General features: G+C 40.5%; 1 long non-coding RNA gene across 6 annotated transcripts in view; it reads right to left on the minus strand.

The window, feature by feature from the left end:
- LOC132385238 (uncharacterized) overlaps window positions 1-12,188 on the minus strand; it is a 237,053-nt gene that overhangs the window by 43,459 nt on the left and 181,406 nt on the right. For all 6 annotated transcript variants that reach the window (XR_009509114.1, XR_009509117.1, XR_009509116.1 and 3 more), the window contains 2 exons: window positions 3,160-3,239; window positions 1,280-1,431 (listed from right to left, as the gene is read on the minus strand). This is a non-coding gene — a long non-coding RNA (uncharacterized LOC132385238). The remainder of the gene's footprint in view (window positions 1-1,279; window positions 1,432-3,159; window positions 3,240-12,188) is intronic.

The following is a 12,188-nucleotide window of genomic DNA, read 5'->3' on the forward strand; positions in this document are numbered from 1 at the left end:
ATCTAAAAAGGAAAAAAACTGAATGGTTAATTTTTAAATTGATGCTGAGTGGATCAGTCCTGATCTTATTGAATGATGGAGCAGACTTCTACTTTATAACTTCTTGTGCTATAGTTAGTCAGAATTGTTAAATAACAAATGCTCAAGCATTTTCCCAATTAGATATCTTATCAAGTAGTCCATAATTTGGACCTCAAATTCTAGGATGTTCTTAAACAGTTAAATGTGGCATGAGTTGATGATCTATACTCCATCTGAATATTTTTTCCAAAGCTTAAAATTTATGTTTTGCAGTTCAATAAGAAAAGTGAGCTTTGCTCATTCACATCTGTAGTCTGCTGATCCAAAACTGCTAAATTTGGTTACAATTAAATACCTAATTATTGTATGAAATAATTGGCCCTTGGCAGATTCAACAACAATTAATCTATGAATTAACAATTCCTGGAACAGAGAGCCCCATGACAGGAAGACCATAGGGAGCTTGAAGGTGGCCAGTATACCACGATCAACCGAAACAATGTTTGTCCTGAGAATTAAAGCTTGGAACATTTATCAGCTATGTGGTAACCCTGTGCAAGGCACAAAATTCTACATCAGTCTACGATGCTCAAAAGTTTTTAAAAATAATCCAATTGACTTTAATATCCATCTCTGAAAGTTAAAGAGAATTTGCTTTTCCTCTATATCTTATGGCAATGCTCACTTGAGGTGGTGCTCTATAATAATGGAATGTTCCTCCAAGTGAGACCAAAAACTGAGCCAAATCTAAAAGCTTGTTAAAACTTTTTAAAAAAATTTTGCAAATCTAAAAGCTAATTTAATTTCTGTGGCTGAGAGAAAAAAAAAGAGAATTGGCAGGCACTTGTGCATCTCTGGCTGTGCGTCAGAAGAAAACGTGTAGTTTTCTTTATTCAAATATTCGACGCTGGGGAGGCATGGCATGTGAAGAATGAACTGTGAAGTTTTGTGGAGATGGACAGGATGGAACATAAGACCATAAGAAAATGGAGCAAAAGAGGCCAGCTGTCCCGTTGAAACTACTCTATCTTTTAAGTAGATCAAAACTGATAGGATCCATGGATTTAATTCCTTACAAGGAAAGCTATACACTTATACAATGGAAAGAGAATTTCATTGACTGGGCAGACGGTGGGAGAGTCTAGAATGAGAAAATATTGTATCAAGGTAAGGGACTACAGGTCCTCGAGTCTAGTGATTTTTGTTGCAACACATCAAAATCAAACAAATCACGGTGGCATAGCAGCTAGCACAACACCTTAAAAGCGCCAGTTTGCACGTTCTCCCTGTAGCCACATGGGTTTCCTCCAGGTGCTCCATTTTCATCCCACATTCCAAAGACATACGGGTTAGTAGGTTAATTGGTCACAAGCTCATTGGGCCAGAAGGTTCGCTCACTGTGCTCTATCCCTAAATAAAAATAAAATAAAAGATCATAACTCCATGACATAATCCATGTGGGCCTCATCAAAATCCTGTCCAGTTGCAGCAATTCTTCCTTAATGTTGTTCTCCATCCCGCTTGCAATAAGCCAACATTCCATTTGACAAGGCCAGTTACTTGCTTGTACCTACACATCCATCACCTTTCTCAGTTTATGTAATGAACAGACCCAGGAGAAATTTCAGAGTTCTTAATGCAGTCCAATCCATCACATAAATCAACCACTCCTCCAATAACTCTGTCTACACTTCCAGCTGTTTCAAGAAAGCAACCAACATAATCAAGGACCTTGTCCCACCTGAGTGACTTTCTCTTCCCTCTCTCATCAAGCAGAAGATATAAAAGTTGAGACAATGGACCACCAGACTCAAGGAGAGCTTCTATCCCACTGTTAGCAGACTTTTGGATGGACCTCTCATATGCTAAAGTCTAAGCTCTTGATCTTCCAAATTACCTCATTGTGGCCCTTGCACTTTGGTTTTTTACCTGTACTGCACTTTGCTCATTATTTCAACGCTATATTCTGCATCCTGTGTTCTTTTGACTACCTCGATGTACATATGTAAAGCATGATCTGTCTTCATGGCAGACAAAACAAAAGCTTTTTACTGTATCTCAGTACATGTGCCAAAAATAAGCCAACACCTATGCCCTGATTTCCCTGATCACCAAATTTTAATAATTTCCTATGATTTAAAAATGAACTATTTTGCTAATTTTCCTGTTAAATTGGATAATCTGACATCTGCACCCATTGCATTTCACCTGCCATCTTTTTGCTCACTCAATTAAGCTGATCATATCTGCCCACATACTCTTAGTGTCACTCTCCCAATTTACCATTTATCTTCATCAACAAACCTAGAGGTAGTACACTGGGAAAATTAATCAAAGTCATTTAACAGACTTGAGGCCCCAGCTCTGATTCTGGAGTATGAGGCCTGGTGTGCCCAATCAAACCCATTGTGAAATAGAAGGTTTATGCATTTTAATGAACAAAACAAAGTGATCAAGGTCTCTATTTAAATATGGCCAGTGTTAACCGCTTTATGGACTAAATCGGTTGTTGACTATCTGTAACCCAAAACAGGATGAACTAGTCAGTTATGTATTCAAACTCATTACAGTCATGCCCACCTCTTAAACCAAAGATCTCAAATGAGTTTGAGAGAATAATTAAAGAATATATAATTATTATTGTAACTTAATCTTCTGAAGATCTGTGTCTTTAAGAAATTGCACTACCTCTTGAGATTTGAAGGATTTTTACAGACATGTGAGAAATATCTTTCCACAGCTTCCAAACCTCCCATCCAATAGAGCCAAGAAATGGTAACAACACAAGTTAGCATTTGACCACACACGCATTCTGCTTTGGGCTGGAGCCAGCTTTGGAATGAGCAGTGTACTTGTAAGGGAGCCCTTGGAAGGGTGTAGTTTTCAGGCTCCAGAGCATTGTAAGCTGCTCAACAGCAGCTGGCAACAGAACAGATGGGCTGAGTTGCCAAAACAACTCCTTCCACTGAGTGTAGCCCACTTGCATGAACCTGGTGTCCCAATGCTAGCTCCTAATTTACTACACATTCTTTTCTTTGGCGTGATATGTTTTATATGAAAGTTCATAAATACAATGGCCACAAAACCAGGTCAGAGACAGGGTGTCTTGCCACAAGTGATTAACCTCTTGAGACTCACCTCTTACGATGGTGCTAAGAGATTTCTTCATTCGTTGAGGGGCAGACAGAGGTGCGTGGATCTGAGTTTGCCAGGCCAATCTAAATTTTTCAAATATTTTTACAATAAGTTTTCAACAAATTGAAAAAAAGGTTGTTCTTTTAGGTTGTAGGTGTCACCATCAAGTCAATCCCTAAATATTGCTGAGGTATGAGTGGTAAGCCATTTAATTGAACCACTACAGTGCTTCTGGTGAAGTTACCCCAAAGCAACAATGCAAGGTCTATCTCCATAAAGTGATATGGTTCTAAGTTAGGATAGTGTTTACCTGAAAGTGCTAGTGTATTTACCCACTGCTGACCTTCTCATTTTTTCCAGTAAAGGTCATGGGTTTGGGAGGTGGTGCTGAAGAAACGCAGGAGAGTATTTTGTAAATGGTGCCCACTGGAACTACTGTGCGTTGGTGATGGAGGACATGAATATTTAGGTGGTGAATGGAGTGTCAATCAACTCCTGCTTTGTTCTTTTGGGTGTCATGGCAGTGCATTCATCCAACAATTAGAGAGAGTACTCATTGAAACAGTCCATGCCCGCATGCAGAAAGACCTGGACAACAATCAGGTATGGCACGCTGTCAGTGACAATCTGCAAAAAGAGAGAGTCTGCCTCCTTTTGGAACTCCCTGGCGTTGCCATTGCTGGATCTGTCACTTGGTTGGGGGAAAGTGGTATGGGAGTTTTTGGGAGGGTATCATTGGCCATAAATGCAATTGGACCAGCTACAACATTCTAGTGATTATACGAGCAGGCCAGGTACAGAGGCAGATTAACCATTTATATTATCTCCCAGGCTTGTCAAGAGCATAGAGTCAAAGGGTAATGCAGCACAGGTCCATGTTGACCAATGAGACCATCTAAACTCGGCCCATGTTGACCAATGAGCAACTCATCCATGTTGACCAATGAGACCATCTAAACTCGACCCATGTTTGGCTTGGATGCCCCTAAGCCTTTCCTATCCTCGCTTGATAAGCACTCCATTCACCACCATAATGTCATGTCTTGACTCTAGGGTTATTGTACTCCAACAACCATAGCAACCATAACCATCCGCCATTGTGACAAACATGACGAGCCATTAGGGTGTTCTACAAACTCTCCCTTTTTTTTAGGGACAGCCATTCTTAACTCATATCTGGAATTTGGCTCTTTTCTCTATATTTGGATCAAGGTTAAGATGAAGTGTGGAACCCTATGGTCTTAGGGTACTCTCACTTCTCAGGATATCAGTGCATAAGTGTCATTAGATAGCAGTGTTCCCAGCTCCCCCCATCACTCTAATGCAGAATCTGACAATAATTAAACAGAATTTGTCTTGCTTTCATGAACCAGACATGCCTAGGCATTATTTATATTACTGAGTAAGCTCCCTGTGTAACTGTGTTGGTTTGTTCCGAACGGCTAGTTCTGCATCCAATTTGCTCATTAAAAGATTGTCAGCACAAATCTGAACAGGAGGTCTGTGCATTTAACCTTTAAGTAACTAATTTTTCTATGGTTTGCTGCCTTACTCTGTAGAATATTTACTAGCTGTTGCCATAGGTCAAATTGCAGAAGAAACTAGCTCCAGAAAAATCTCCGCTGTGTTTGGACATCCATTGTGCTTCTGACACGCACTCTTCCAAATGACAGCATTATCTTACATTAATGATGGTTGAATATCCCCTGCCACCTCAAGTACCACCCACCAACCAACCCCTTCATCCACACAACTGGTAATGTTGACAGATATCATTGCTTGCTAAACAAGAGAAGTTCCAGTGTTGACACATGTTAAGCCATGTCTCAGAATTTACATTCTCAGATTGAAAGACTGTCACAAGGGATAGTTATAGTTATAAATATTTTACCCTTGTGTGGACTGGGCAAATCAAATCTGTAAATATTGCCCTGAGAATAAGTTCATAGAATACCTTTAAGACAGTTTGCTAGAAGAAAATGTAGTGGACTCAATCAGGGAACAGGTTACTTGGATGTGTGTAATGAAACTGAATTGGAATCTCATAGAAGAGCTCTCTGGGTCAGATGACAGAAGTTATTATTTGACAGAATTTCACATTCAATTTGAGACTGACAAACTGAAATCCAGGATCAAAGTTTTAATCTTAAACAGAGTTAACGATGTAGTTAGAAGGTAGGAGTTAACTGAAGCAGACAGATTGGAAAATTAGATAAAAGCTATGAGAATGAACTCTTAATGAAATTATTTAAAACAATACATCAAATTTTCAATGAATAGATGAGAGATAGAGACTTTATGGGCTATGTGAAAAAGTCAAAGATGGTGCTGGAATGAAGAGTCTTATAAAGTTGCAAAGTAGTCACAGATTTAAAAACCCCTTAGTCCTCATGGTGTGCATCATAGGGTTCTAAGAGTGGAAGCATTGTTTATTATCTTCCAAAATTCCTTAGATTTTTGGAAGGATCCAGCAGGTTAGAAAACATCACATCCTACAGTAGTGTTCAATAAAGGAGGGAGTCAGCATATAGGGAATTACAAATAGGGAACTACAAGCCAGTGAGCCAAACATCAATTATCAAGGAACTATTGGAATGCATTAATAGGGCTGTGTTGTGCAAAGGAAATAGTATTTAATGCATTTATTGGAGTTTTTAAGGAGGTTACTTGTAGAATTGATAACGGAAAGCCAAAGCATATGTAACAGGCATGCAATATTATCCCACTATATCACAATACAAAACTGGAAGTTTGTGGTATTGAGGGTAGAATGGATAGCCACTTGGGCAACAGGCGGAAAGAAAATGATGGGGAGATTATTTTCAAGTTAACAAGTTGTAATTAATGAGGTGCTTCAGGGCTCAGTGCTAAGGCCTCAGTTTATTTACACTCTGTATTAGTAATTTAAGAGAGATGAAATACAATAATAATAATGAAATATGGAGCTTACTGTTGATAAATAGATCAGGAAAAAAAAGCAAGTTGCCAAAAAAAACGCAACTTACTTGCTGTGATATTAAGAGCTTGTTTTGTATGGCATGGCCAGGGAGGGGCTGAGGCGAGTCTGTCTTTATGGGAGCTGGGGTTGGATCAATATTCGTCTGGCATCTCGTCTACAGCCGTCCCAATGTGGGTGGCCTTGAGTTGCCATCGCCTGATAGAGTCCTCAAAGCACACAAGCCTCCACACGATGTCAACATGTTGATCCAGGTTGTAGAGGTTATAAGTGGATAAAATAAATTGCTGACATACAATGTGAGAAAACATGAAGTTTTTCATTTGATATGGAACATAGAAGAGCACAGGATCCTCAAGGCTTACACCACCAGGTTCAGGAACAGTTACTACCCCTCAACCATCAGGCTCTTGAACCAAAGGGGACAGCTTCACTCAAATTCACTTGAATTTGAAATGTTCTCATTGAAATTCTCAGTGATTCATTGAGAATCATTGAAATGTTCTCATAACATATGGATTCATTTTCAGAGACTCTTCATCTCATGTTTGCGATATTTATTGCTAATTTATTTATTATTATTATTTCTTTCATTTTGTATATGCACAGTTTGTGTCTTTTGCACACTGGTTGAAGCCCAAGTTGGTGCAGTCTTTCATTGTTTCTATAATGGTTGTTACTTTATTTTGGATTTATTGAGTATGCCCACAAGAAAATGAATCTCAGGGTTGTATATAGTGACAGAAATGTACTTTGATAATAAATTTACTTTGACCTTTGAAATTATTTAAATGTTGAACTGATCTTAAGCATAGATGTCCTTGTTTAAGAAGCACAGGGTATTGATGCACTGACACAGAAAGTTGTGAAGTAGGTAAATAGATGTTGGCCTTCATTGAAAGGGATGGTCCACCATTGGATCAAAATCTTCCTGCAATTGAACTGAGGCCATGTTGGGAGTGCTGAGCACAATTCTAAATCTGTGTGTTAATGGAGAGACACGGTTGGAATGTAGTGGAGCGGACATTTATTAGATTGAGAAAGAGGTTATCCATGCGTAAAGGTTGAACAGATGATGTTACATAAAGAACCAGAGGAGATTTGATTGAAGCATTCCGATTCTGAGATGGTCAGAGGATGTTCTCCCAGGTGGGATCCCCAGAACTAGGATGCAGAGTTTCAGGAGAAACAATCGACCATTTAAGTATGGTATGATCGCTTCTCATGGAAAACTGACAATTTAGAGGGCTGTCTATCCCAGAGAGCTGTGGATTCTGAGTCATTAAGGCTGAGACTGATCGTTGAACTGCAGGGGCATCAAAGCTCTTGGACTCAGGCAAGATATTGGAGTTGAGAGCAAAGATCAGAAGCTATAGGACAGCAGTAAAAACACAAGCTCAGCCATAACATGGCCTATCCCTATTCCATTTTATATGCTTCCAATCCCCATTCAGTAGTTAGCTTCATTGGGGCAGTAAACACCTTACTGACAGGATCACTTCTCATCAGTGATATGTTATCCCTTTCCACACAGTGCGATCTCTTTAAAGAGCTCTCGACTTACTAATAGTTCTGAATTTCGATGTGCTTGAAGAGTTTACATAGGTGCAAAGCAACACTTTTACTTGGCAACAACACAGTCATTCGTTTTTAGAACTATGTATTTCAAGCCTTTGAACTTTTATCAGCAGACCTGAGGGGATATGAGTGTTGCATAACTATGATATATGATTGAACTAAAGACAACTGCTCCGAGGCAAGATTTAATGTGATGCAATTCTAACATGGGTGTACTTGGTGCTGTGCCAGGAGAGGAAGATATTTAGCATTAGAAGTGCTCTGCTGATGAAAGGCAGAGAGCTACACAGTTAGTTGGCCTGATTTATTCACTTCACCTTTTGATCTGCATGCATATTAATAAAATAGAATTTAAGAGAATATGGCAAATCTTTCCAGATATATCAGATGAAATTTCAACGATAAAAGGCATCAAATCACAGAGAAATTCAACATAGAACTGGTCCCTTTGGCTTACTGGGCCCATGTTGACCATAAACCACAGCCCCACCCCCCACCCCCATTTTAACTCCAATCTGACTCTAACCCATTTTAGCCTCCCTACATTTCTTATCCATTCTCTCACTATCTCCTTAGTTGGTGCAATTCCCAGTGGCCACTTACCCTAACAAATCACACACTTGGGGTGTGAAACAAAATGCATGTGATTACAGGGAGGACTTGAAGTCAGGATTAAACCTGGATCTCGGGATCTGTGAACTATCAGCTCTATGACCCGTGCCTCTGTACCACCTGCAAGGTGCTGGATCTTTTGCAAAACTATATCACTTGACATAATGAGTCTTACAGTAAATTTCCATAATCTATAATTCCATTGTTTATGATGATATGGAAAAAGGAAGATTTGCATAACGTCCATTTTATGAGGATGTTTATTGTCTTCATAGGATCCTGTAGTGGTAACATAATCATTCAGTGAAGAACCATTAAATACAAAGAGCCAAGAGTTAGAGATGAAAAGGGACAAAGTTAGGACAGCAGTGAAGAGGGAGGGTTGGTGAAAAAGGGAGGCAAAGAGCAAGGAGAGTGTGGAGGGAGGGGAAAAGAAGGAATGGGACACAGGGAATGGAATGAGGAAAGAGACAAGAGGACTGATGGTTAAGGTAGGGGAGATAAGGGGGAATCTTCAGCTGGGCACTCTCCAGTATCATGGAATCATAGAATCATTGATCACACGCTCACATAGGCCAACCTTTTAACCTACTCAAAGATGAATCTAACTTTTCCCTCCCATATAGCCCTCCTATTTCTTTCATCTGTGTGCCTGTCTAAGAGTCTTTTAAATGTCCCTAATGCATCTGCCCCTACCACCACCCCTAGATGTGTGTCCCATACATCTGTGTAAAAATCTAACTCTGACACACGATCTATACTTTCGTCCAATCACCTTAAAAGTATGCCGTCTCATATCAGTCATTGCCACCTGGGGCAAAAGGCTCTGGTGTTCACTCTATCTCTGTCTCTTATCATCTCCATCAAGTCTCTTTTCATCATCCTTCTCACCAAAGAGAAATCATATGTATGAATCTAAAAGCATGTAAAAAGAGCATCTCTAAAGTATATAAAAAGCATTTCTGTGTTGCATTATACAGATTTATACAGCACAGAAATGGGCCTGCAGACTGTAATCCCATTTACTTTAATCCTATGAGGCCCATATCCCCTTTTCTTATCTAACTACCTGTTCAAATGCCTTTTAAACATCATTTCAGCCAGCTACCACGCTCGTGTGAAAAACTTACCCTTCAGACCTCCTTTAAATTTCTCCCCTCTCAACTTAAAACTGTGTCCTCTGGTTCTGGACTCCTCTACCCTCAGACATGAACCCGATTATCTACGCCGTCTGGAAATAATGCCTAACAAAGGTGCTCAATAGTTCTTTTCATGCACTGAGGACTGGAGGCTGTTTATTCTCTGCAACGGGTGCGCATGGTGGTGACCTGAGTTTTCCACTGAGCACATGGATGAAATAATGCCTCTTCCTTAAGTGGCAGAGTGGTTTTTTTGCCGACAATTACCTGACATCTGGGTAGAGCAATGAACTGTCACAGTCCCTGTGATGCATGTAATGAGGCTAAACAACGTCTGTGCCAAGTGAATGGGAGTTTGCTGTAGGTCTGTTTGTAGTTCCTTTTTGGACACTGGGTAAGTTGCAGGGACAGTTTGTTACAGACGATAACTGTTAAACACTTTTCTAGACTGAATTCTAGACCATGAAACTGTATCATTCTATATATTGAGCTACATATTTCTATTTTCCTGATTTTCTGCCATGGTTTCTCAAGATTAGATAGAATTAGCAACATGATCAAGGGAAACAACATCTGTAGATGGCACAGATTAGTAGTTATTTTGCTTTTTCTTCCTAGTTGAGGAATCATGGTGGTATGTCACACCTCGGCAACAACGAGATATTTTACATAGTAACACATACAAAATGAAGCCCCCTTCATCCGCACTCCTCCCCCCCACAACCAACCCGGCTTAACCTATCACCTTCTAGCATGCTCTCCTTCCCTTCCCCCCCACCTTATTATTCTGGTATCTTCCTCCTTCCTTTCCAGACCCGATGAAAGGTCTTAGCCCAAAATGTTGAATCTTTATTCATTTTCAAAGATGCTGACTGACTTGCTGAGACCCTTCAGCACTTTGCGTGTGTTGTCTGGATTTCCGGCGTCTGTACAATCTCTTGAATTGATTTTGCACAACATCTTCAAAGTCGTAGCATGCTAACTGATCATGGTCTTTCTTGGGGGCTTTGTTATTGCTTGCTTGGTGGGTAGAGGACACTGATATACTTTTTGCTGAAGTAAATGGGGAAGGGGGAGGACTGTTGCTTTGCCACTGCTTGTTCGTGGGAGAGGGGAATGGGGGGGGGCTTTGGGGTTCTGAGGAGACTGAGGTCCTTTAACATCTGCCGGACAATACTGAGGATGTTCTACGAGTCTGTGGTGGCCAGTGCTATCATGTTTGCTGTTGTGTGCAGGGGCAGCAGGCTGAGGGTAGCAGACACCACCAGAACCAATGAACTCATTGGTGAGGCCAGTGACGTTGTGGGGGTGGAACCGGACTCTCTGACGGTGGTGTCTGAAAAGAGGATGCTGTCCAAGTTGCAAGCCATCTTGGACAATGACTCCCATCCACTCCATAATGTACTGGTTAGGCACAGGAGTACATTCAGCCAGAGAGTCATTCCACCGAGCTGTAACACTGAGCAGCATAGGAAGTCATTCCTACCTGTGGCCATCAAACTTTACAACTCCTCCCTCGGAGTGTCAGACACCCTGAGCCAATAGGCTGGTCCTGGACTTATTTCCACTTGGCATGATTAACTTATTATTATTTAATTATTTATGGTTTTATATTGTTGTATTTCTATACTATTCTTGGTTGGTGCGGCTGTAACAAAACCCAATTTCCCCCTGGATCGATAAAGTATGTCTGTCTGTCTAACATTTTTACTGTCACTCATTCTTTGTAGCATTCGTCTGTTTTTGTGGGTGTCTGCAAAGAACAAGAATGTCAGGATGTACAAAGTATATTGTATACATTCTCTGATATTAAATGGAAATATTGAACAACTTGATGCCGAGCTACTAAGGAAGGCTGATCAAAGAACCAGCTATAAGGGAGCCGTTTAAGGGAGGAAGGAGAGGCAGGGAAGTGGATAGAGGGAATCCCAGAGCACAGAGATGTGCAGCAGTTGTGGATAACAGGAGGCCAGGGTCTGATGAACATAACGTTGCATGCCTAGGTGAAATAGATTGAACTCACAGTTGAATATAGCATTAAACAGCTTGAAAGGCCCCACCCCTGCAGCATGAAGTAATTGTCAATTACTTATATATTAATTAATTAATTATTTCAGATGGCAGTTCTGACATGGTGCTTTCCAGGGATGTGGACTCGTACAGGTCTGCATCTTCATATGCTATTGCTGAAGATTTGGACAACAGCTCCTGGTCTGAAGTCCAATGGGGACATCACTGAAATAGGAAGGGGAGTGGAAATTGTCTGCGTAATGGGATCCCAAACTTGATGAACAAGAATAATATATGGGACCTCAGCTTTGCTATGATCCTAGCTTTCCCTGCAAAATATAAAAGAGAAAAAAACACAAATCACACCATATTTTATTGTTTCATATTAAACAAAAATAATGGGATTCCTCAATGGCCGATTTCTATTCTCCTTTATTTCTCCTCATGCCTCTGTACAGTGCTACCTCAGTGAATATTAACCTTCAGTGGAATGAAATACAAAAAGCCATGGAATTAGCTTTGGGAAACTCTGGATCTAGAAGACCCCACTATGGATGAAAACATCTTGACAATCACTTCACAACACCCTGGCAGTTTGACCCCAAGAGGTTAGTGCCGGCTGGCTGACAACAAGGACACTGGCGGCGAGGCAGGCTTGTGGGGGATGAATGTTGCCTTCAGAGTTTTTTGCTCCATGGAGCCTCTCCATGGAAGAGTGAAATCCTAATAATTTGGAC

Source organism: Hypanus sabinus, chromosome X2 (assembly GCF_030144855.1).
Source record: "Hypanus sabinus isolate sHypSab1 chromosome X2, sHypSab1.hap1, whole genome shotgun sequence".
In the NCBI taxonomy this organism is placed as follows: Eukaryota; Metazoa; Chordata; class Chondrichthyes; order Myliobatiformes; family Dasyatidae; genus Hypanus; species Hypanus sabinus.